The 26,845-nt window shown below is 42.4% G+C and overlaps 1 protein-coding gene across 19 annotated transcripts in view; it reads left to right on the top strand.

Annotated features, from left to right (window-relative positions):
• Positions 1-24,783, top strand: part of LOC138808151 (hepatoma-derived growth factor-related protein 2-like) — a 299,202-nt gene extending 274,419 nt beyond the window's left edge. For 16 of the 19 annotated variants that reach the window (XR_011366420.1, XR_011366418.1, XR_011366421.1 and 13 more), the window contains 3 exons: positions 3,223-3,307; positions 12,324-12,540; positions 13,627-15,591. The gene's annotated coding sequence lies outside the window, so the exon portion shown is untranslated. Of the gene's footprint in view, positions 1-863; positions 2,807-3,222; positions 3,308-12,323; positions 12,541-13,626; positions 15,592-22,711 lie in introns of those variants that run through there. The other 3 variants (XR_011366411.1, XR_011366412.1, XR_011366413.1) reach the window with 3 other exon arrangements.
• Positions 24,784-26,845: the final 2,062 nt, after the last annotated feature.

Genomic DNA, 26,845 nt, shown 5'->3' with positions numbered 1-26,845 from the left:
AATGAATCCTTAGATATGTATTTTAATGTTTTTTTCCTTTCATGCATTTGTTTCTAACGCATTTATAAGATTATCTCTTTGTAGCTTTGTATGTCCCTCCCCCACAGTATAACCCTGCTTTCACTATATTTGATGTCAGTATAACTTGTGTAGGAGATGGGAAAAAACAAGTCGTTTAAGGATACAGGTAGACCTGTTGCAACAATGAGAAGTACAAGTTGTCATGTGGAAAATGAGCTTTACAATGTTGGTGGGGGGGCAAGCCGGGAGGATTGGGTGGGCGGTTGCGGGGGGAGGCTGGGAAGGGATGTGTAATGTAAACAAAGAGGAGGCTGCAATGCTTGATAAGAAATGTACGCATTAACCTGCCCATGTAATTGTAACCCCTCTGTACAGTGTGTTCACAAAAAATAAAAATAAAATAAAAGAAAAAAAGAAAGAAAAAAAAAAGAAAGTTGAGAGCCAAGGTTCAAAGCCATCCTAGGCATGAAAATCAATGAGACGTTTTTCACCAATTAACCAGCAACAGGTAGGAAGCAGTAGAGCTCTACCCTTGAGTAAAACTAAAGTTTTAGCCCAGGAGGAGCATAAATGAAAAGAATTCTCATTTACTTTCCTGCCCAGGCTGGATTCAAACCACAAATGCTCAGATTTCAGCTATTTGAGGAGGTAGGATTATAGGTGTGAACCATATTTTTAAAATCTTGAATTGGCTCTAATATTTTTGTCCTTCTTTTCACTTAATTTATTATTCTTTTTCTCTTTTTCACAAGTTTGGGTCATCCAGCTTATTATTAGGGCTGGCCACTCTTTCTGGGTTTTTGTTTTGAAGTTTTTTTGTGGATTTTTGTCCCAACCTGCAGGATGTCAACGAGGGCGATGAACCTAAACGAGAAGGAATGAAGGGACAAGAGACATGAAGAATGACAGCAAGACAGGGATTCTGATCAAGCTGCAAATTTTTATTTTTCACACAGGGGTATTTATATGCTTGGAATAAGGAAGCTTTTAAATTGGCCATTAAGGAAGCTTTTTCATTGGCCATAGCAGCTGCAGGATGTTTGCGTAGGGCAGGGTGAAAGGGTGGTCATTAGCAGCTGCAGGATATTTGCATAAGGCAGGATGAAAGGGTCGGATTTCTGAGAGTGGTTCTGTAAACTCAGCCACAAGATGTTCCAGTGAGATAGTCAAGCCTATCTTCATGTTGAGAGACTCCTTTTGGCTCCCAACAGATTCTTTTTTTTTGAGCTTTTTATAGTACTTGAACTCCAGGCCTGGTCATTATTCCTAATTTTTTCTCAAGACTAGTAGGCTTCCCACCTCAAGACAGTTCAAATTGTGGCTCTTTATGTATTTTTCTTTCTTTCTGCATTTATTTTAGGTGATGCTCTTATGGCTTGTACTCAGGACTTGGGCATTTTTGCCGAGTTTTTGTTGTTGCTGTATTTTTTTTTCTTCATTGCTGGTCCAAGGGCTTGAACATAGGGCCTGAACTTTTGCTAGTCATAAAATCAGGGCAGAGCCACTGTGTCTGAGGTTTTTCCCTTTTCTTTCTCAAGACTAGCAGTCTCTATGGCTTGAGCCACAGATAAAGTTCTGGCTTTATTTATTTATTTATTTTCATTTTTGTTGCTAGGGCTTCAACTCATGACATGGCCACTCTTCTGAGGCTTGAAGTCAGGGCAGGGCCACTGTGAATGAAGCATTTTTTGTATTGTTTGTTCTCAAGGCTAGCATACTTTAACAGCTTGAGCAACAGCTGCATGAATGGCTTTGTTTATATAATGTTCTCTACCACCCCCACCAGGCAAAAGTTGTAAAGTTCATTTTTTGAAATAATTTCTTGTACATCTCATTGTTGCAATAGGTCTAGCTGTATCCCTATTTAAACAATTTGTTTTTTCCCTTCACCTTCACAAATTACGCCAACATCAAATACAGTGAAAATGGGGGAGTTATTTATTTATTTGGTTCTGGTCCTAGGGCTGGAACACAGGAAGTGGTGACTGTTCCTAAACCTGAAATCAGGGCAAGGTCACTGTGCTGGAGTCTCTCCCATGTCCTGAGCAAGGCTGGCAGGCTCTAAAACTTAAGCCACATTTTAACATCTGGCTTTGTAAAACAAATTTGGTGATTCATAAGGGATAAGTTTCTTATGGAGGAGCTGGGAAATGGCTCAGTGGTAAAGTGCTTGCCTTGAGCTGAAGAGCTAAGGGACACCATCCAGAGCTGGAGTTCAGGCCCCACAACCCATAAAACAGAAAAAAGAAAAGAAAAAAAAAGCTGAGTGCCAGTGGCTTACGCCTGTAATCCTAGCTACTCAGGAGGGTGAGATCTGAGGATTGCAGTTCAAAGCCAGACTGGGAAGGAAAGTCCATGAGACAATTATCTCCACTAAATCACCAGAAAACCAGAAGTGGCCCTGTGGCTCAAGTGGTAGAGCACTAGCCTTGAGCTGAAGAGCTTAGGGACAGTGTGCAGGCCGAGTTCAAGCCCCATGACCAACCCCAAAAAAAGAAAGATTCTCATGGGAAGACAGGGACATTAGCCAGGCTCTAAAATCAGAGGATGGTGGTTCAAAGCCAGCCAGGGCAGGAAAGTTGTTGAGACTCTCATCTCCAATTAATCACCAAGAGCTTGGAAGTAGAATAGTTCTAGTCTTGTGCAAAACAGCACAAGTTCAGGCCCCAGGACTAGCACACATAAAACCAAGTGTCATGGAGCTTCCTGCCCATGTTGACTATGAACCACAATCCTAAAATTTCAGCTTCCACAGTAGCTAGGATTATAGGCATGAGCCACTACTTAAAAATATTTCATTGACTTCTCTCTTCTTCTTCTTTGTGTGTGTGTGTGTGTGTGTGTGTGTGTGTGTGTGTGTGTGTGTGTGTGTGTGTGTGTGTGTGTGTCCGTCCTGGTGCTGGTTCTAGACCCTTGAACTCTGGAGCCTAGCCACAGTCTCTGAATTTGTTTTTCTTTTATTTTTAATGCTGTTTCTAGGCTTTGTATTCAGGGCCTAGTCCTTGTCCCTGAGTCATTCTTTTGTTGCTGGTGGTGGTGGTCCTAGGGCTTGAACATAGGGCCTGGTCACTTCCTGGGTTTGAAACCAGGGCAGGGCCACTGTGTATGAGGGATTTTGTTGTTCATTTTCCCTCAAAGCAAGCAGTCTCTGTGGCTTGAGCCACACAGATCAACTTCTGGCTTCTTTTACTTTTTTGGCAGTTCATGGCAGATAAAAATCTCATAGAAGATAAGAGTACTGTATCAGCACCTGAAATCTGAGGATTGGGGTTGAAAGCCCAGGCAGGTAAGTCCATAAAACTTATCTCCATTTCATCCCCCAAAGAAAGGAAGTGGTAGAATGCTACCTTTAAGAAAAAAAAATTCTATTTCAACCCCTGGGTTCAACACCCACACCTGATACATACTCACAAATTCCTAAGGGACTTTTCTGCCTGGGTTGCCTTGGAACCCAGATCTTCAAGTTCTGTCTTTTGTGTAGCTTGAGCTCCAGGTATAAACCAGCAATTCTCTTGGCTTTTGTGCTCATCTTCCACTCTGATTTTTATTTGTGTATTTGTATTTAATTGATTAATTAGTAGTAGTCCTACCTGGGCCTGGTCACTGTTATTTTGCTTTTTCATTCAAGGCTGTTGCTTTACCACTTGATCCACAGCTCTACTTCTGGCATTTTTGCTGGTTAGTTGGAGATCAGAGCCTCATGGAATTTCCTGCCCAGGTGGGCTTTTAACCACCATCCTGAGATTTCATGCTCCTAACTGGCATTACATGTCAGCCACCAAAAAGTGCCTGGCTCACTCAATTTTAATTTTTTTTTTTTGGTTGGTCATGGGGCTTGAACTCTGGGCCTGGGCGCTATCCCTCAGCTCTTCAGCTCAAGGCTAGTGCTGTACCACTTGAGCCACAGCGCCACTTCCGGCTTTTTTCTTTTTTGCTATATGGTGCTGAGGAATCAAACCCAGGGCCTCATGCATGCAAGGCAAGAGCTCTACCACTGAGCCACCATCCCAGCCCTCAATTTTAATATTCTTAATAGGCTCTTACAGTCTTTTTATTCACATGATGATGATGATGATGATGATGATGATGATGATGATGATGTGCTGGTCATAGGTTTGAAATCAGGGCATGGGTGCTGTCCATGATCTTCCAGTTGAGCCTCAGCTCAAGTCCTGGACTTTATTCCTTTTTGCTTCTTTCTTGGTGGTTAATTTGAGAGAATTGTCTCATAAAAAACCTTGGCACTACTCAGGAGGTTGAAATCTGAGGATTGTGGTTTCAAGCCAGTCCTGACAAGAAAATCCAAAACACCCTTTTCTTTTTCTTTTTGTTGTTGTTGTTGTAATGACAAAGGTGAGGTGCAGTGGAGTTGCAGTTTCATTAACAGGTAAAAAGGATGTTTGTTTTGGAGCAATAGCCTCCCAAAGTACACTGCCTCCTGACTAGGGATGGTCCACTGATGGTTAGAATGACTTGTCTTCCTTCTATGACCCTATTACCCTGGTAACCGATTGTTTACAAAGATGTGATCCTGACACCTTAGCAACATGAGAAGGGACAATATCATTCCTAGGTTGGGATGAAAACCAAGTGGATCCCCCCATTTGGTGTGCTGTCTCGCTCTGGGGGGCCAGGATGATAGTGCACCCTTCTGTGAAGAAGGAAAATGACTTGAACAATTCTGTACTCTTTGTTCATTTCTGACAGATGAGGGCTGTAGATATATTCATGGACTTATCTAGGGACAAGCAGGGAATTTTCTAGGATCTCCATTGTGTCTAGGAAGGAAGGGCCTCAGGTTTTGCTGCAGAGAGATGCATCCTACAGTGCGGTTGCAGCAGCCCTGGCTTGCTCCAATGCCAGTGATTTCCCAGATCAGCAATATACCTGGACCCAGGAAATGTCACCTTGTGCAGATGAAATAACTCTCAGGACATCTGTCCTGATGACCACGGAAGCCTATGCCAGTGCAAGCGACGGTGACACAATGCTGCTCATGTGGCTAGGAGTATGGAAGTGGCACTGGTGTGGATTAGAGGTGTTGGGTAGCACACGTGGTGGATGCTTTCTGCTCTGCCCACCACATGACTAAAGGCAATGCTGGATTCTGTCTAATTTAACTGGGGTCTGGGGGACTGTGGATTTTCTGGGATGCCAAAGCTCCCAGGGGGACATAGGTTGAGCTGGACTAGGTGAAAGGGAGTGAAGGAAACCTCCAGAAAAAAGGAAGTCTTGATTCTCTTTAAAAGTTCCTTTAACGCTTAAATTTTAATCAAAATGGGAACTAAATGGAAAAAGTGATTCTAGATCTCAGTTTCCTGAATAGCTAGCATTACAGGTGTGACACTAGTACCCAGCTCACTCTTTTGTATCTATTGAGTTTATTAGGTTCTAGACACTGTAGCAAGGAAAAAAAGAAAAGCTTTGTTTTGAAGGTCTATGCCTTTGTGTGTGGGGTTGGGGGAGGGTAGGGAATGTATACACATAAATATGTTTAAATATATGATGGAAAAAATATATTGAGTGATGTGCTAGGGAGGAATGTTAGCAATTTGCAGTGATGTATGAGTTCAGAAAAGCCTCATGTGGTAAATGACTTAGAAGAGATCAAGGCAACTCATCCAGGCCCCAGAATCAGGTAGAGTCCTGAGCTCGAAGTATGAGCACCTACACCGGGTCCCCTCCCATTTCTGGAGTTCCCTCCATACAACTGGCCCCTCCCTCTCTCTGCCCAGACCCACCTGGACTCCCATCTACCTCACTTCCTTTTCCCTCAGATCCTCCTGCTACCAGGATAGTGATGGAGGTCATGTGCTCCCTCTTGGGGGAAATATGGCTTCTCTAATAAACCTTGTAATAATCTTTCTCCTTTGCCTTCCTGCTTCTGCATGGTCCCCTTGCATGGATTTTTGTCTAATCCTCTTACATTGGTCACCCCTGTGGGTATAGGCTCCCCAGTGGGTTTGATCCTCCCTCCACTTCGGAAGGAGGTTCAACCAGCTTCCCTGGGACCTTTCCTGAGATCCTATACGCCAGTCACCAGAGGACCACCAAGGTAACTTTCTCCTGACTGAGCGCTCTACCAGCCCATCCAACACTGCTAATTAAGTCCCACTCCAGGCTAAGTGACCAGTTTATCTGAGGTCTGGGTTTCTGATTCTGATATCTCAGTGTAAGGCCACCTGGGCCTCTGTGACTTACTGAGCCCCCCTTCCCCTCATCAGAGCCAAACCTTGGCCAAGTGCCAGGGGCCTACCTTGGCCCAATGACCCATCCTCCATGGCCCAAGGAATACAAATGGACAAACATGAAGACATTCTCCACTGGCAGGGCCACCACCCCCTTTAGGAGCCAACCTGTACTGTGGAGAACACTCTAATATAGGCCCATGGCATCAGGTCCCTTACCATGGGAAGGACACTAAATTTCTTTACATTAAGGCCACCTGGGCCTTGGAGGGCTGCTGAGCCCCTGCAATCAAATTTTGCCCCAAATTTAAAACTCCACTTCTGTGAGTGCTTGGGCAGATAGCTCTGGCTCTCTCTCTCTCCCTCTCTCCCTCTCTTCCTCTCTCCCTCTCCCTCTTCCTCTTTCCCTCTCCCTCTTTCCCTCTCCCTTGTAACTGAAGGTAAAAGTATGGATGAGTTTAAGTTTAAACTCCTCCTCTGTGTTCTGCCTTTGCAGTTTCCCCTCCCCTGCAGTCTCCCCTGTGAGGCGCTCCCCTCTTTTGTGGCCTCCCCCACAAGGCACCCTCACTTCTGCGGCCTCCCAGTGAGGTACACCCCTTTTTGCAGCCTTTTCTGTGAGGCCCCCTCCCCTGAAGGACTTCATCTGTGAGGTCCTCACTGCTCTGCGGGACCCCTCCTCTGCCTTTGTAGTGGGGGTGGAAGCTGAAGCTCCAGTTTTGCCAGAAACAATGCATAAAGCATAAAGTGACTCCATTTAGGGTATCATCTCTTACTCTTTTCCATGGTTTTCCATGGTCAGGACTGACTTTGTCCTGGCCATTGTCTCAACATCCATTGCTGGGATAGCTTGTCCTGGTTGGCATTTACAGTTTGGACTCAAGGCCTGGGCACTGTCCCTGAGTCCTTCTGTTCCAGGCTAATGCTCTACTACTTAGAGTCACAATGCCACTTTCAGCCTTTGGCTGGATAGTCCTGGTTCTGTGCTGATTAGTAGGGAGATGGAGTTTTAGAAGGATTTTTTTTTTTGTGCCCAGGATGGCTTTGAACTTTCTTACAAAAGCTCTTTTTATTTCCAGTTAAAGCAACAAGGAGATCAATGAGATGGAGCTTACCTATAACTTGTTCACAATTGACTAACAATTACTTGTCAGAGATTTTTAAAAGAAAGCCCAGTAGATGCTTTTAACCTGAGACTGATTGGCACTCTAAGTACGGCCCACTGCCTCTGGGTAGCCTGTTTAAAGTGGCTTATAGACAACATTTAACCTATAACAAATGTACAGGCCTTTTCTTGGGCTACAGCAGCATAGCCTGTTTAACACCCTGGTTTATAAAAGCATTTTCTGTCTGGCAGAGGAATGCCTACTTATGTAGGCCTTTAGACAGATCTCAATAGGAACATAATCTCAGCTCTACAAGCTTTTCAACAGATGAATTTAACCAGCTCAAAAGTTACTGCCAATTAGGACTTTGAGCAGATACAGGGGTTTGGAGATTTACATTCTACAATCTTAGCTTTTACTACCCACTATCACAGATCTCTGGAAAGTTTTGCCCAGTTAGACCAACATGGGTGATAGGCATGTTTACAAACTTATCTTTCCATGACCTTCTGGCTTGATCAATTTTTTGGAGGACCAAGCTCAAGTAACTCAGGACCTGATACCACTTTTGTCATCCAAACATTTGTTTGCAATTGCCTCTGGATATTTTAACAATATCAGGGTCCCTGGAGTGCCTTTCTTATGTTGGGATAAATACATCTTTGGCATTTTCCTTGGTCAGTCGCTGGACTTGAACTCAGGGTTTGAGTGCTGTCCCTCAGCTCTCCAGCTCAGGACTAGCACTTGGCCACTTTAAACTCCAAAACAACTCAGCTTTGAGCACTCTGTTGGCAGATTAGAGATGACAATCTCACAGGGACTTTAGTCTGCCTGTGCCTGGACTGGCTTCGAACTGCAGATCAGTGAGTTTTTTTGTTTTTTTTTTTTTTACAAACAGTCACTTTTACTCCAACTAAAAGCAACAAAGATGGTCATTGGAAGTAGTTTTATAAGCATGGTTTTACTTATTAAATTACATTTGACAAACTTGTCCTATCTTTTACTGTGGGCCTTCCGGCAACTGTTACAAAAAATTTTAGGGGCAAACTAGAATAATCCTATTTTTTTTTTTTTTTACTTTGAAATAAACCTTTAGGAAAATTTTATCTTTTAAACTTGTCTGGGAGGCCAGCCACTCTCCACAACTTCTCAAATTTTTACAAGGGGGATGTCATTTTAAATCCATTTTGTAAAGTTATTTTAATTTGCATTTAAATGCATCATTGAAACACTGGGCTGTATATTCTTTGCCTGTAGGCTGTCCTGTGGGCAGTGAATAGAAAGAGTGGCCATTTTTTTTTCTGCAGTCTGAGTTACCTTTAGGAATTTACCTCCAATTGTAAAATAGTATAGAAATCAATTTCTATCCTTTGCTCATACACCCCGTATGGTCTAACTTCTGGTGATGAACATTTACAGAACCAAATATCTAATGTGGCTTGTGTTTTACCCTTAATTAACAGGCTTTTGGTCATGTGAGATGCAAGGCCAGAGTCTGAGAGAGACTGTGGCATCTCCCAGCATGTATAGACTGTTGCACCTCCTGTTGGTAACCTGCAATATTTCTACATATACTGGTTAGAGACCTGGTTTACACTGGCTTTTGCAGGCTGGTGCCACTGGTTTAGGCAGCTGTGCCTGAGCATAGTTACTCTGGTCCCTTGATCTTAATTGAAGTTGATCAGCACACAGGGGAGAAAACAGAGAATGAAACCCTTAGCTTTAGTTTACTAGCCATGGTCAGTGTACAATAGTTAACTCTTAGCATAGATGGACATAGGAATGACATAATTCACAGCCAACTTAGTTACCAATTTCATTTACTTTGTAAAGGACATTGTCTTTTTTAAGTCCTTTTCCAAGGTCTTTTAAAACTGCCTGTTTTTTCTTTGGCTTAGTCAGGTCACAAAGTTTTAAAGCAATTTAGATTAATTCACAGCTTCCATTGACAAAGATTTTTAGTAGGCAGAGTAACCTTGAAACCATAATCACTTACATATAGTCGAATAAGACACAGACAGACATGTTTGTGCACAGATTATAGAGCGTGCTTAGATTTTAAAATAGACTTTTAAAGTTTTGAAATTTTAGTGGAACTACTTTTCTAATTATGATGGAACCATGTGGTCAGTTTAAAATACAAAACTTTGCCAACAAGAAACCTAGTGAACAGGAGGCAATAGGAACATACACTTGGCCTAGCATAATGGCACCACAGGACAGGGGAGGGGGAAAGGGTAGTACCAAGCTGAAGTACCAAGAGGCCAATTTGGCACATCCACCACTTGCTCAATGCTAGAGAGAAGATTAATACACTTTTGGTAATATCCAAACTTGTTGGCCTTTATTTCGGGGAGTTTAGACTTAAACTCACCCATTTTCTATCTAATGAGTAGAAACAAGCAATTACTGGTTACATTCTTCCAGGGCTTAACCAAAGCGTTTAGCATATGAAATACTTGTGAAAGAGGTTACAAGCAGGTAATTTTGGCAAGAGGCAGAGTTTAAGGGGAGGGGGAGAGAGAGAGAGAGAGCTACTTGCTCAAGCACTCTCAGAAGTGGAGTTTTAAATGTGGGGCCAAATTTAACTGATGGGGACTCAACAGCCCTCCAAGTCCAGGTGGCCTTAATGTAAAGAAATTTAGTGTCCTTCCCATGGTAAGTGATCTGAAGCCATGTGCCTAGAGTAGAGTGTCCTCTGCAGTGCAGGTTGGCTCCTAAATAGGTGGTGGCCACACCAGTGGAGACTGTCCTTATGTTGGTCCAAGGTGGGTCCTTGGGCCATGGTAGGCCCCTAGTGGCTAATTCCAGCACTTGGCCAAGTTTTTGGTCAGATGGTGAGGGTGGGGCTCAGTTAGCCCAGAAAGGCTCAGGTGGCCTTACCACTGATATTGGAATCAGAAACCCCGACCTCGGACAAACTTGTCACTTACCCTGGAGTGGGAATTAATTAGTGGGGCTGGATGGGCTGGTAGAGCACTCAGTCAGGAGAAAGTTACCTTGATGGTCCTCTGGTGACTGGAGTGAAGGATCTCAGAATAGGTCCCAGGGCAGCTGTTTGAACTCCCTTCTGAAGTGCAGGGGGAGCAAATGCACTGGGGAACCTATCCCAGTATGGAGCCACCAGTGAAAGAGGATCAGACACATCCATCCTATGGGACCATGCAGAGGCAGGCAGGCAAAGGAGAAAGATTATTACAAGGTTTATTAGAGGAGCCATATTTCCCCCAAGAGGGAGCACATGACCTCCATCATCATCCTGGTAGCAAAAGTATCTGAGAGAAAAGGAAGTGAGGTAGATGGGAGTTCAGGTGGGTCTGGGTGGAGAGAGGGAGAGGCCAGTTGTATGGAGGGAACTCCAGAAATGAGAGGGGGCCCAGATGAGGGTGGAGCTGAGGACCAAAGGTGAGCGATCTACAAACTGCAGTTCAAAGCCAGTCCAGGCAGAGAAAGATTATCATCTCTAACTAGCCAGCAGAGTGCCAAAAAAGCGGGCAGAGTTGCTTTGGAGTCCGAAGTGGCAAAGTGCAATCCTTGCACTGGAGAGCTGAAAAACAGCACTCAGGCACTAAGTTCAAGTCCAGTGACCAAGGGAAATGTCAAGGTTGCGTTTACCCTAACATAGAAAGAGGCACTCCTGGGACTTTGGCAATAATGTTTGGCTCTTCTAAAATTGATCAGAGCTTGAGGTCATGGCAAGCTACTTTATAAGCATGCATAACTGGGCAAGAACTTGTCAACCATTTGTAATAGTTGGCTGTAAAAGGCTGAGGTTGTGAAATGTGGGGAATAGCTTAAATCCAAACTGCTCTGTATGTGCTTAAAACCCTAATTGGCAGAAAATTCTGGGCTGACACTAACCAAATAAATTTGTTTAAGAATAAAATATGAAATTGTTAGGACCAGATCAAAAGTAAACAGATAGGGTATTAATTAGAACAATGAAGGAGAAAATTCAAATTTAACTGAGACAAATAAGTCCCAGGTAAGCAGAGAAACATTGGTATAAACACCAAAATAAAACAAAATTGTGGTCTGATAATTACTAAAAAGATCATTTATATCAGGATTTAGACCAAATGTTAAATTTTCAAAGATAAGGGCTTAAGTAGAGAGTTACGCACCAGGAGCTACACTAAACATCTGTATTCCAAAGGATGGCCTGCCTGTTCCACCTAGGCTATTTGAGGAGCTAAACAATGCTTTCGCCCATTTGGGGAGGTAATGTTTTCCTAGGATTTCAAGGTAAGACTTGTCCCACCTCCAGGCCTTGAAGCTGGGTGCAATGCCCCCATCTCCAGCCTAGATACCAGGATGTCTACAGGCAGTTGTGTGGACTCAACCACCCTATTTGCCTTGATGCAATTTGTAATCACTAACTGTTAGTTCTGCTTTTATAAATTGTTTGTCAATTACAAAACTGCCACTGAACACCTACAAGTGGAACTTCTTATGGATCTTACCTTTAAACATCCTAGACTATTTAAATCTTTTACAAACCAAAGTACTAAACAGGCTATGCTGCTAAAGCCCCCCCCCCAAAAGGGTCCATACAGTTATGAAAAGTTAAAAAATTATGCCTAAACTCTAGTTTGGAATAAAATGTAATTAGTAAAAAGTTGTCACCTTGACAAACTACCCCACACCATATTCTAAAAGCCAGTGTACAATCAGAAAAATATTAGGGGAGTTTACTAAAGTTAGTCCCTAGGTAAAACTTCTTTAATCAACCTGTGTAGACTAATGCCAACTGTTTACACACCCATAAAACATTTAAGCTTCAATTATTAAAAAAACAAAAAAGGGGAATCCCCAAGGGAAACTTTTGCCTTAACCTTATTTACTCTAAATGTTTAAAATTTCACTCAAAGTGATCCTTTCACTAAAGCTGAAAAGCATTTTATCCCTCTAGCACCACCTCACTATCTATTCCCATATGGTTTAAACAATTTAATCAATGAAGACTAAGACTAATGCCCCATAAGGGAAAACAGTGTTTCTATCATTCCAGATGGATCCACTGGCAACATCTGGGTCCCTTTTTGACTCATTCGACCTCCAGAGAAGCAAAAACAACACAACACAATCCTGAGGAAGATCTAGTACGCAGCTTTGCAGACCTAAGCTTGAAGTCCCGAGGAAGCCATCATCCTTATCTTAAGAAAACCAGCTTGACCCCACCAACATGGGGTCAGAATAAGTGTTGACACAAGACCGAAGCCACCCTGGTCAGTACAAAAACCCCTAGAATACCTGAATATCTGTTTTGGCCATGATTGCACTGCTTGTGAATACTTCTGCAGTGAGTAGTGAACATGCATATTGGGCCTATGTCCCTCACCGACCATTGTTAAAATTAGTGGATTAGCTAGACCAAGGTCCGGTGGTGTATACAAATGACAGCACGTATTTTCCTCCACCATGGGATCATGCAGACCCTACTCATCCAGGTGAGGAAGGAATACCTCATATTATTTCCTTAGGATTTGAGTCTTTACCACTGTGTTTAGGGACATCACCTTGCTTACCAACCAGAAGACAGGTATGGGCATACATCTTGCCTGATGATAAAATCAACAATCATATGGGGCTATTCAGCACAATTTCCTTAAATTTTATTGGTAAGGATCATTCTTATACAAATAAGACTGGGCGACCACCTAACCTAGTATGCCAGGACATTAATTATTGAATTTTGTTTATGTTTCTATTCAGTGGTCTCAGTGTCAAAACCCTAGAGGAAAGATTATACAGCATAATGATAACATCTCATTTATAGATTGAGGTCCTCATGGATGTTTCATTGCCAATTATTCTGAAAAGCATGTTGGTGATTGGTATACTAATAATTCTTCTGATGGTGACGTCTATACAATGGAGTTATAAATCATGTAGAACCCATTGGCTTGCTCACCTGACATGATGGAGGCCTTGTGCCTCGTAGGCCACATATGAATTTCAGGGGACACTTAGGGCCTGAGCAGTGGCATTTATAAAACTTGCCACCCAATTTTATACAACCCAGAATTGGATTGGTCACTTTACTAGGGCCCATGAGGCAAATTATACATTTTACAGGAACCATTCTTCTACTGTACAGGGTTGTATTAAACTTTCCTATGTACTAGCCCACAGGGACAGTGTCAATCAATGAGAACCCACGCAGCCTGGACTCTTTACATGCTTAAATCATACTATTTCTTTTAATATGCCTTCTCAGTCTCTCCTGATATTAAGATTTCGCTTAGGGGTCTGGGTGCCTGTTAACCTCACCCGACCTTGGCAGGAGAGCCCCACTGTTGGTTTGTTGACAGGAGTCTTCCAGCAACTGCTGAAGAGAACTAGGAGATTCCTGAGTCTGAGTGTAGCTGTGATCCTTGAAATGACTGCTATCATCATGACTGCTGCAACTGCCGGAGTGGCCCTGCATTCCTCCATCCAAACCAAGGACTTTGTAGAGAAGTGGCTGGACTGTCACCAGCTATGGACTCATCAGCACAATATTAAACAGGACATTGATTCCCGTCTGAACACCCTGCAACACACGGTGCAGTGGATGGGAGACCAGATAATTGATCTGCAGAAACAGCTAACCTTCAAGTGTGATTAGAGCTCAATAAACTGTGCATCACTCCTACTTGATTCAACACTTCTAACATTACTTGGCAGGGACTTCACTACCACCTGCTGGTCTTGCAAGGAAATTTGACTTGGGACATCCACTAGTTACAGCAGGAAGTCATTGAGACTTTCTTGGCACAACTCCCTGGGGTGGGATATGAAGGTCTGGCTGAGGAATTGCATCTGTGCTAAACCAATTGGACCCTCATACCTGGTGGCACAGTTTTACCCATAGTGTTTCTACAGGATTGATTGCATTATGTCTTGTCAAGATATTGCTGTCTACATTCCAAAATAGTTTCTGCAAATCCCTTCTGCAAAGGATCTCTTGCTTACGGTTGTACTTAAACAAACAAAAAAGGGGGGAGATGTCAGAGGCATCAACCGGCATAACCCCATCTGTTGCTGTTTCCACAGCGGGATCTGGGAACACGATGTGTGGTATAGGCAAGAAGGGACTACACCATGTGGGTATAGACAAAATTTATTGAAACATCACATGCTTATATACAGCACACAAGCAGGAGAAGTAAATCTTCAGTCAGGGGCAGAGAGTTAAACAGTTTTATGGGAGCACAGACAATGAGAGTTTAAACAGAAAAAGCTAATCCTTGTCAACAAATGTGGAGCAGTTCCACTAATCAAGGTTGTAAAAGTAGGTAAAGCACAGGTGATTACACATGGGGGGGGGTCTCCACGCATTGTTCTACGTGGTTAAGTAGATGAAGCAGGAATGGTACTTTGAGCAAACCATTACCTGAGTCTTGCACCGGGGCAGAACCTTTGCCCAGCATGGAGGAAAGGGTGTCCCTTCCTCCCTGAGAAGAATTGGAAGTGGTCCTGTGGCTCAGGTGGTAGGGCACTTGCTTTCAGCTGAAGAGCTGAGGGACAGCGTCCAGGCCCAGAGTTCAAGCCCCACAACCAACACAAATAAATAAATTGGAAGGAAGGGATGCATGCCTGTATGCACCCTCAGGGCACAAAGGTGCTCAGATGGGGTTTTGCAGGCCTATGCCTCCAACACCCATATGAACCCCTCTCCTTCTGCTCCCACTCCAACTCCCAGATCTTAGGCAGATTGGGTGGAAGGGGGCTGTGTCAGTCCTGGAGTTTTTCTCCGCCTCTGGCTGTGCCTGAGCAGCTGCAGGAGCCCTGGCCCATGCTGCACGAGGCAGCAACAACTGCTGCAGTCGCTGCTGCAAGTTTGGCCATTTGGCTCCACTCCTGCCTGGTTGCCCTGACACTGGAGGAGTCTCGCTGGCTCCTTTGCTGTTTCACACTGCACCTCCAGCCTAGGGATGAGCCCAGGAAGCTCGGCGCTGGAGCCTTTGAGGCCTGAGGTCAGCCGCTGGAGGGATTTGGAGGGGCTGCCCAGTCTGCAGGGTCTGGCCTGAGGAGCCTGTGCCCCAGCCATGGCTGCTTGCTGCTTCTCACTGCCGCTCAGAAGAAGCGGCGGCGGCGCTGGCCTGTAGCTGGCTTGCTTGCTCCCTCCGAGGCTCTTATAGTTGTGTTACTGGCAGAACAATATCCCAACTGCTCTAGTACTATTTTATTGTATTTTAAAAATAAAAGACTTCATGGGCCCCATAAGTGCTTTATAAAATATGACTGGCAGCCGCTATTTAAATAAATGTGAGAATTCAGGAGTTTTTCTTTTATCTTCCTAAGTGATTTTTTTTTGTCTGTCTTGGGACTTGAACTCTGGGCCTGGGTACTGCTGTCCCTTAGCTTTTCAGCTAAAGGCTAGCACTCTACCACTTGAGCCACAGGACCACTTAGGTTTTCTGGTGGTTTATTGGAGATAAGAGTCTCATGGTCTTTTCTGCACTGGTTGGCTTTGAATCTCGATCCTCAGATCTCAGGTTCCTGAGTGGCTAGGATTACAGGCAGGAGCCACTTGTGCCCAGCTCTAAGTGATCATTTTAAAGGCTAAGCATAATAGATCACTCCTGTAGTACCATCTACTTGGGAGGCATAGATTGAGAGGACTGCAATCCAAGACCAACCCAGGCAAAAATTGAGATCTGATCACAATCATCAAGGTGGGCTGATTCCAATAATCTCAGCTAGATGGGAGGCTGGTCCTGGGATGGGAAGAAAACAGGATGCCCTAACTTAAAAACTAAAGTACAAAAAGGCCGTGGTGTGGATTAAGAGTTAAACACCTGCCTAAGCATGAAATCCTTTGTATAAACCCTAGTACTGAGAAAAGGAGGGAGGGAGGAAAGCAGGAAGGGATATAGGGGAGGGAGAGAGATGTTATTTCATTAATTTTACATTTTTCCTAACACCATTCATTTTGAGTTTCTTTTTTTTTATTCGAAAGTTTTTTATTTGCTTTCAAGCGATTGTTTATGACACATTCATAAGCATTTTGAGTTTCTTTTGCTCAAGACTAGCACTCTGCCACTCAAGCCTCAGTACCACTTCCAGCCTTTTCTCTTTATGTGGTACTGAGGAACCAAACCCAGGACTTCAGGTATGTGCTAGGCCAGCACTCTATTACTAAGCCACATTCCCAGTCCTTCTTTTATTTTGTAAGATGAGGTTTGGTTTTGTGTTCTTCTCTTGGCATGGAACTTAGGCTAGTCTCAACCTAACTTCTGACTCAGCCTCCTAAATTCAGAGATTGCAAACATAGACCACCATACTCAGCTCAGGATTCCTTTGAGAGAATCATCTTTTCAGAGACAGAGTTATTCTGTCTTCCTTGGATTGGATGGCCTTTTGCTTTTGGCATTGTGTTAATCCCATTTCTTGTCCTGATATATTTCTCCTTCTAGATCAATAGAAAATTTTCAGCTTCCCAACTTGAAGCCTATTTGTGTCATCGAATAATATCACAAAACTTGTGAATATCATTACCTGGCATCATGGGCATGCCAGCCAGCTAAAACTCAGCTATCAGATGGGCTTGGGCTTCAACAATGCAGGCATTTCTCTGCATAATCTGAAAACTGTCATAGATAATGTTGGTTTATTCCATCCTGTTTTCAGCTGCTTGCCATTCTGAGCTTTGTATGTTTTTGCTTTCTTTTATTTATTTATTTATTTTTTGAGTCATAGGCCTTGATCTCTGGGCTTGGCTTGGGTGATGTCCCTGAGCTTTTCAACTCAAGGCTAGCACTCTATGACTTGAGCCACAGAGCCACTTCTGGTTTTCTGGTGGTTTATAGGAGATAGGCGTCTCACGGACTTTCCTCCCTGGGCTGGCTTTGAACCACGATCCTCAGATCTCAGACTTCTAAGTAGCTAGGATTACAGGTGTGAGCCACCTGTACCCGGCCCTGACTGAATCTTGAAAAGAGAAGACAGGAATAGGTCAAGAGACACACAGTATCAAAATGGGGATGGGAGGGATCGAGAGTCCTGACTGAGCAGTGGATCCATATAAAGTCTGATCAGACTTACTCCAAACATGAAGGAACATCTTCAGTCTGGATGTGGGATGCCTATAAACATTGTCAGGGACATGAAAGGAACAGGGTTGGGATGAAGGTTTTAGGGAGCACTGTGGGATGAAGTGTCATTAAAAACTCAGCTCTGGGGCTGGGAAGTTGGCTCAGTGGTAGAGTGCTTGCCTTGCATGCCTGAGGCCCTGGGTTCGATTCTTCAGCACCACATAAGCAAAATGGAAAGCCGGAAGTGGCGCTGTGGCTCAAGTGGTAGAGCACTAGCCTTGAGCTGAAGAGCTGAGGGACAGGGCACAGGCCCAGAGTTCAGGCCCCACAACCGGACCCTCCCCCCCAAAATAAAACTCTCAGTTCTGACAGCACAGATCAAGTGTATGTCGTGGGAGTCCCCTGTTGTGCTGTGGCAATGCTCTTCCTGTGTATGTCTGCCTAGAGGGGGAGGTGTTTGCTCCTCATTTGTTATTAATTCTAGAGGACAGAGGAGCCCCATGAGTCCAGTAAACAGATGCTTTCTGGCAGCTTCTCACAGTGTTTCCTCCAGGCAGCACCAGCCTCTTTACTTGCTCTGATGAGGCAGCTGCATATGGGTCTGCAGGAATTTCTTGTCAAGAAATTAGAGAGTCATTCATTCATTACTCTAGAACAAAGAGTGGCAATGCCTAACTATAGGTTGCTTTGTTATTCCAATGTGTGTGCTACTGGCACTGGCTTGTCTCTTCAGTCTGCACAGGCTCAAGACAATACTATAGTCAGCTCGGACACACCAGCTTACACCCAGTCACTACTCAGAATGTGATGCCAAAGCTACTCCTGGTAATAGATGACAAGGCTGTTTAAATCAGAATAAGATCACAGCAGAATGCACTACGATATCTTTTTGCTCCTCTGATTTAACAGCTTCTAAGCTAGTGTTTCCTGGCTTCCTATCCTTGTGGCCTAGTATGAGAGCCATCTAGGTTGTTGCAATGCATCAGCCAGGAGAAGGGTGTCTATAGTCAGAGTATGACACAAAACATAGCATCTGTGGTGAGGTTAGACTTGGTGTTGGATTATAATTAAGCTCTTGCTGCAAAGCTGGGAACCATGGAAATGGACTGCCATTGTGAAATGGACATGGGATAATTTAGGAGACAACAAGGATCTGAGTAGCTCTCACCTGTAATCCTAGCTACTCAGGATGCTGTGATCTGAGTACTGAGGTTCAGAGACAACCTAGGCACAAATATCAGATAGTTTCTTTCTTCCAATTAACTAGCAAAAACTGGAACTAGAGCTGTGGCTGAAGTACTAGCCATAAGAAAAAGAGCTAAGGGTCAGCACTGAGCACACGCTAGCATGAAAAAAATGAGAAAGACATAAGAAGGGAAATTACAAGGGAAATTACAAGAAACTTACTGTGAACAATTAGACCTCTAATTATCTTTCTTTTTATTAGCAAGTATTGGTTGTACAAGAAGGAGGTTGTGAAGTTCCCATACATGGATACAATTTATCACAGTCATACCCCCTCCATCACCTACCCAGTCTTATTTCCAGTTAACACTAAAAAGCCAGAAGCAGTGAGGTAGCTCAAGTGGAAGAGTCCCAGCCTTGAGCAAAAAACTGAAGTGACATTACCAGGTCCTGAGTTGAAGCCCTAGTACAAGGACCACCACACCCAACAAAAATAAAACATTCCATGGGAATGAATGTAGATCTTGTAACATACAACTACAGAAAATAGTAATGTCTGGCATTGAGCTCCCTTAAATTATAAATAACATGAGGAAACAAAGGTCCAAAGTCTTTTTGAATAGCATTTTATTTTCTGAGGATAACAGAATAACAAGACATTGTTATTGTCTGTTCTGTCACATGGTGTTAGATATAAGTATGGGATACTCTGCAGGAAGAACCTCTGTGCAACTTCTGAGGAAACAGAAGTTGGCTGTTCTTTTAAGGGTGAAGGAAATACTTTGTATCTTTTGATGGCTGTGAATCTATGGGAAATCATCAACCAATTAAAAAACTAGATATAGTTATAGAATTATATCATCTTATAATAAGAAAGGTCATTAAAGGCACTTTAAAACTAAACAAAGAGGGGCTGGGAAGGTGTCTGAATGGTAGAGTGCTTGCCTCACATGCATGAGGCCCTGGGTTCAATTCCTCAGAACCACATAAGCAGAAAAACAGAAAGTGGTACTGTGGCTCAAGTGGTAGAGCACTAGCCTTGAGCTGAAAAGCTGAGGGACAGCTCCCAGGCCCTTTGTTCAGACCCCATGGCCAACAAAATACATACATACATACATACTTACATAAACTAAGAATAAGAACTTTAAGAGAGTAAACTAATAGAAATGGAATATAACTTAAATAGCAATCTACAAATTTATACTGTTAAATTCATTGAGTATTTAAACAAATGGGGAAATTCAATTCTTTCCCATAATAGATTGTTAACTGAAGAATATAATTTGAGTGAGGGAATTTTGTGTAGATGCCTATTACATATCATCTAATAGAAATGCCATGTAAGCCAGAACACATAAGCCTCCCACAGGACATAGTGCTGTCTGAAAATGAACTCATGGAAAAATGGTACAAAACCTCGTTCAGAAGTCATACTAAACTTTTTCTGTGTATATGCTGATCCTGGGGTTAGAACTGAGGGCTTGGGTGCTGTCTTTGAGCTAATTTTGCTCAGGACTAGTGCTGTGCCACTTGAGTCACAGCACCACTTCCAGGAGTGTTTTAGTAGTTTTTTGGAGATGAGTCTCATGGACTTTCTTTCATGGGCTGGCTTCAAACATTGGTCCTCAGATCTCCACCTCCTGAGCAGCTAAGGCTATAGGCATGATCCAGCAGTGCTGGGCTCCAAACTGACAATTTTCTCTCAAGAAATATCACTTCACACTGAAATAGTGAATCCAAATAGCTCATAATGGAACAAGGAATAATATTTCCAGAGCAACCTATAGTGGATCTATTCGCATATACTGTGACAGATACCAAATGTTCCCAAATCAAATCTACCCTAACCATTTTTCTCTCATAGACCCTTCTTAAAGCAATTTCAGCAGGTTTTGTTAGTTTGTTTTGTGCTTATTCTAGGTCTTGAACTCGGGGCCTGAGTACCATATCTATGCTCCTTTTGCTTAATCTTAGCATGCTACCACATGAGCTACAACCCATTTCCTTTCTTTTGGTAGATTTTTGGAGATAAGACTCACTGATTTTTCCTGCTTACAACCTTCTGAATAGATAGGATTAAAGTTGTGAGCCACTTTCCCCCACCTTCATTGTTTACTTTTTTAGGAGCACATAAAGTACTTCCACCACATTTGTCCATTTGCCCTTCCCCTCACAATGCTACCCCCACCAAAAACCTTATAATAGCTTTCTTAATCCCTTGATTAAAGTAAACTAAGCAAAGAGACAATTAAAAATGATATGCTATGTCTTAGGTTGCCTTGATCTTAGCAGAGTATCACTTCAAGTTAAAAACTGATTAACAAAAATTAAAGAAAAATACCGAGGAGACTCAAAATTGAACAAAGTAAATCCTAATCTTCAAGTTTCAGGTCTCCAAGTAAAAGGAAAGCAGAAAATGTTGTTGCGAGTTCCAGGTAACCAGTGAGGCTTGATAGTCAAATGTGATGTGTGATCCTGAAGTCTGAGGGGAGTATGAGCAGTACTAATGTATAAGTGTTTAAAATCCCTCACTTCAATGGTTATGCTAGGGTGAAGTTGAGAATATCCTTGTTCAAGGTTTTGGGTATCATCATATTTATGACTTCATGAAATCCCATAACATCATGATGCCTCTTCCTGAAAATTCATTGAGTAATCCTAGCTACTCAGAAGGCTGAGATCTGAGCATCATGGTTCAGTTATCTCCAATTAATCACCAAAAAGATGGAAGTGGAGCTGCAGCTCAAGTGGAAAATCACTAACCTTGAGGGGGAAAAAAAGCAAACAAGAACAGATTCTAAGCCCTGAGTTCAAGCCCTAGGAGTGGGGGTGGGGGGAGTTTGATTGAGAAGGAAGACAAAAGACAGTCAAAGCCAAGAGTAAAGTAGCTCCTAAGAGTTCAGAGATTACAACCTAGAATGCCTTTAACCAAGGATGCTTGTCTTAGTTGGGTTTTTCTTATTGTGATTTTTTTTTTTTGGTCCAGTCGTGGGGCCTGAACTCTGGGCCTGAGCGCTGTCCCTCAGCTCTTCAGCTCAAGGCTAGTGCTCTACCACTTGAGCCACAGCGCCACTTCCGGGTTTTTTTCTTTTTCCTTATGTGGTGCTGAGGAATCGAACCCAGGGCCTCATGCATGCAAGGCAAGTGCTCTACCACTGAGCCAACTTCCTAGCCCCTTATTGTGATTTTTTTTATAGGCAAACAGCATTGAACTGGAGAAAAAAATAGCTTTCTCAACCTAAACAAAATGTCAAAATGAAGAAAAAGCCTATCTTGCGCAAGCCTATAAGGCAGGAGTTACTTGAGGGGAATGAAGAAAGCCTAAAGAAGAGCTCAGCATCCCAGAGAATGGTGTGTCAGACCAGGAAGGCAAAGAGGAGGACCAGGAGCCAGAATCATCATGTGACCTCAATTCTGTGGATATGTGCAAAGTCATGTGTTCACTCACTAACTCTTAGGATTTTGTCATGGCTAGGACACTAAACTTGCTCCTTACTCAAATTTTCCCTTTCATCTGCTTGATCTCAAAACTTCTTAACTTGGGCGGCATTTTTTGTGCTTTTGAAAATTTTATTATTTCTCAAAAACAGCCTTTGAAGTGTTAAAAGGACATCTGGGTGAATAAAGTGGAAATATTCGAGTTTTGTTAAAAAAAAAAAAAAGAAGACCATGGGAAGAGGTGTAATAAGAATAGTCTCTTCCGTGGGAAAAGTCTTAGCAGTTTTACCTTCAGCTCCATCTGTAAGAAACCATTAACATTCTCTATTAGTAGTTATTATTTGTATAATTAAATTTGCAATTGGCACTTGATGATCCAAATATTAAGTACCATGTCCCCTGAGCAAAGTTTAGGTTGTCTGATATAAAGTTGAAGAGCCTACAAGTTTAAATTTTTCTTTAATATAATAAGTAACAGACTATTTTTCAAAATCTACTTGGTTTGGCAAACTTGAATTGCTAGGCCTGGTAATACTTTTCATTGTAGGAACAACTAGTTTTTCTACATAGCTCTTACCCTATACCCTGATGCCCTACTCTGCTTTGTTAGCCTTGTCCAATACTTTGGGATGTAGTCCTTTGGTTTATTTTTATCATTCTAAAGCTAGTCTCTATCATCATAGATATGTCAGAATTGGCATGTTGGTCTAAATATCTGGGAATAAATCTATTTCTTCCACTGTTCTCCCCACAGACATCTTTAGGTAGAAAAATGTTGTTTCCTGCTCTTTGCCTTAGCACCATCTTCCTAGAAAAAACAGCACCATGAGAGCCAAGTAGAGGAAGTGAATGCGCAGGCTGAAGGGCAAAAGAAGAAAGATGAGGCAGAGGTCTAAGTAAACCAGTCTGTGCACCCATCGAGGCCAGAGGAGCAGGAGGAATAAGGAATGCCATAGGCTGGGACACTGAGATGCTGGACTGCATGCCGCTGTGATTTCCCAGTGGATCCAGAACTTTCATTGCCAAGATCATCTCTGAAAGACACACCTTGCTCATAACCAAGCATCCCCTGATGGTCCTGTGCCCCAGACCTGTGACATTCTGGACTAGTTCTGTTCATAGTTGTGGCCAAGTGTGACACATGTACAATAAACCATCTCTTTTGCTGTTGCAAGAAAAAAAAGGAAAGAAAAATGTTGTTTCCTTATTGAAAATTCACCCATTTCAAATATTTTGTGGAAGTTTCTTTTTTGTTTATTGTTTTTTGTTTTTTGGATTTTGTTTTTTGTTTTGTCAGTCATGGGACTTTAATTCTGGGCCTAAGCACCGTCCCTCGTTCTTCAGCTCAAGGCTAGCACTCTACTACTTGAGCCACAGTGCCACTTCTGGTTTTCTGAGTAGTTTATTGAGATAAGAGTCTCAGGGACTTTCCTGCCTGGGCTGGCTTTGAACCATAATCCTCAGATCTCAACCTCTTGAGTAGCTAGGATTGCAGGCTTGAGCCACCGGTATCTGACTGGAAGATTTTTATATGTGGATTTATGGAGGGGTGTATTTGTTTTCTACTCTTCAAACCATTATTTAATGACCATTATTTTGGTATTGAGCAATTTTATTATTTCAATTTGGGGCATTGCTTTATTTTGTTTTGTTTTTGCCCATAATGGTATTTGAAATCAGGGGCTCATACTCACCTTACTTGAACCACTGCTCAAGTCCAGCTCTTTGCTTGTTGAAGATGGAGTTGCAGACTTTTCTGCCTGGCCTGGCTTTGAATCACCATTCTCCAGATCTTAGCCTCCTAATTAAATTTTATGTGTTCAATAGTGTGGAATGTAAGCCAGGCATGGGAAGCTAACAACTATAATCCTAGCTACTCAGGAGACTGAGATGTGAAGTCAATCCCAAACATAAAAGTTTGTAAGTCTCTCAACTCTAACAAACTTCTCAGAAAAGGCTAGAAGTGGTGCCATGGCTCAGGTGGTAGAATGCTAGCTTTGAGCAGAAGAAGCTCAAGACAGCACCTAATCCCTGAGTTCAAGCCTCTGCCTGTTGGGGTGGGGGGCAGAAGATTGGGTTTCAAACAGTCAATTGGAAACTCTTCTTCCCAACATTTCATGACCAGTCTTCCCTCTCCTCATTCATAAAGGCCACAGTATTACAGGTTTTCTACCAGAGGCATAGAAACTGGTAATATTAAGTGCTTTTTGTTTTACATTCAATTCACTTTGGAACTTTAAAAAACTTCTATAACTTATAATAAAGATTTATACTACTGAAAATTAACTGATTTTTTGAAAAGCATAGAAAAAAAATCTTTGTCAAGGGTCCCAGTGGATACTAAGGAACATTATTGGGAAATTTTTACTTGGTTGCTTGTCTGTTGCATCATTTAAACACATGTGGAATTTGGGGTTTTTCAGCATTTTACCACCAAATCTTCAACAAACTACATTGCCTCATTGGATTTTGCTTCAAAAGTTATAAAATATTTTGACATGTTTTTGGTTTGGTCTTTTGGGGATTTTGGCTTTTGGAGTGCTAGTGGGCCAGTACGTAGGCTTGAACGGAGGTCTGGTATCTTGCTTAGATTATTTTGCTCAATGCAGTCACTGTGTCATTTAAGTCACATTTCCACTTCTGGCTTTTTGCTACTTAATTGAAATAAGAATCTTGAGGATTTGTTTCCTTGGGTTGGCATCAAACTGTGATCTTCAGATCCCACCTTCATGAGCAGCTGAAATTACAAGTATGAGCCAAACCCTGGATATATTGTACTACCTATAAAACCAAAAGATGGACAAAATTCGGAAGCAAGTGTGTATGATATGTATTTTACATAATTATATAGACAAATATAACCATGTAAGTGTGTGTGTGTGTGTGTGTGTGTGTGTGTGTGTGTGTGTGTGTGTGTGTGTGTGATTTTAAATGTGTAGAGGGAAATGAAGATGTATTGAGGAAAGATTTCACCTAGGTTTTTTCACAGACTGGGCTACAATACAGTCATCATCCCATCCATCTGCATCCTTACCTAAGATATGCACATCCTGTGGTGGTATCATGGTTATTTTTTGTGTGTGAGCGCCACTACCGGGGCTTGGATTCAGGGCCTGGATGTTGTCCCTTAACTTTTGTTGTTGTTGCAAGGCTGGTAGTCTGCCTTTTGAACCACAGCTCAGCTTTCTGTCTTTTGCTGGTTAATTGGAGGTAAGGGTCTTTTTGCATGGGTTGGCTTTGAACTGGGATCCTAAGATCTCAGCCTTCTGAGTAGCTAGGATTACAGGCCTGAGCCTCCAGTGTCTAGCTTTTCATTATTACTTTTACAACCTACATACTCATACACATCCCTTGCATCAAAAAATCTGACAGTTCAGGCTAACTGACAAGATGTGAGGAAAGATGGCTGAGTGGATAAGTTTCCAAATGGGCATCTAGCCATATTAATATCATTTTGGTAGGTAACTTATCCTTTAGTGAGCACATATTTCCTCTTTCACTCTTTCTTTAGAAGTCAGTGAAATGTTTTTGATATATCTTTCAAATATTATCTCCCAAACAGGATATAATATTTTAATATATTTGACAATATTTCAGATGGGGGGTCTTGGTTGTCTGAAGCTCTGTGGGAAGAAGGCATCCAGCTGGGCTGTGAGCACAGAGCTGATGTTTCCAATCTGCTGGTTGCAGAGAAAAAGGTTTTCTTCCTGGGCAGGCTTTGAATCCAGACCCTCTGCTTTCAGGCTTCTGAGGATTGCAAGCATATAGCACCACCAACTGGCTCATTTTAGAAGCCTTAGTTGCTTTTCATTCATCCCATTTTTCCTGCAAGGTTGATGTAGGCAGCCTGGTTGTACCTCATGATAAAGTGATTTTTATAATACTTTGCCTCTGCCATTTCTGAAACTTATTTCCTCAGTACTGGGTATATGAAGTTGATCTAAACCCAGTAGCATTTTCCTTCTGAGATGTTAGGTAGCTTATTTAAATCATTTATTCTTTGCTTTGGCAAACAATCAAGATGTTTCTGTAAAACCCAATTTCATGAGAGTATTATAGTTAGAAATTATCATATGCACACTTCAGTATAGTCTATGCTTTTTTATTGATTGATTGATTGATTGATTTAGGTCAGTCATGGGCTTGAACTCTGGGCCTAAGCGCTTTCCTTAAGCTCTTCAGCTCAAGGCTAGTGCTCCACCTCTTGAGCTACAGCACCACTTCCAGTTTTCTGATGGTTTATTGGAGATAAGAGTTTCACGGAGTTACCTTCCCAGGCTGGTTTTAAACCATGATCCCCAGATCTCAGCCTCCTAAGTAGCTAGGATTACAGGCATGAGCCACGAGTGCCCGGCAGTCTCTGCTTTTATAAACTTATAAGATTGGGTGGAAGAATGGTGATTGTTGAATTAATTTAGTAACTATTCTATAGATTTTAATCCTTAAGGCTTATTAACTCAAAAAGGGATTAAATACATTCAGAATAGTGGAATGTGGCAAGTACTGATTTGATGTATGTGGACAAATGATCAGATTTCTTATGATTACTAAAAAGATTTCTTCAAATTTCCAGTGAGAGGCTGCTGTGCTAACTGGGAGGAGACAGTGGTGATGCTGGAGCTCTGAAAACTGGCTATGAAGCAGAATTTCAGACGAGAGCATTTGCTAAGGATATAATTTCCAAGGCTCAGACCAAATATATTGAACTAGATTGCCCAATGATGAACAACGGGGCACATTTTGTTTGTTGGTTTGTCTTGTGAAGATTTAAATTTTGAGCCTGGGTACTGTCCCTTAGTGTTTTTGTTCTAGGCTAATGTTCTACCTCTTGAACCACAGCATCACTTCCAGATTTTTGGTGGTTAATTGAAAGTCAGTCTTACCAAAT

Source organism: Dipodomys merriami, unplaced genomic scaffold (assembly GCF_024711535.1).
Source record: "Dipodomys merriami isolate MVZ:Mamm:240054 unplaced genomic scaffold, mDipMer1.0.p SCAF_443, whole genome shotgun sequence".
Taxonomy (NCBI): Eukaryota; Metazoa; Chordata; class Mammalia; order Rodentia; family Heteromyidae; genus Dipodomys; species Dipodomys merriami.
Note: the sequence above shows the minus strand (reverse complement) of the source record. Positions and strands in the feature narration are given on the sequence as shown.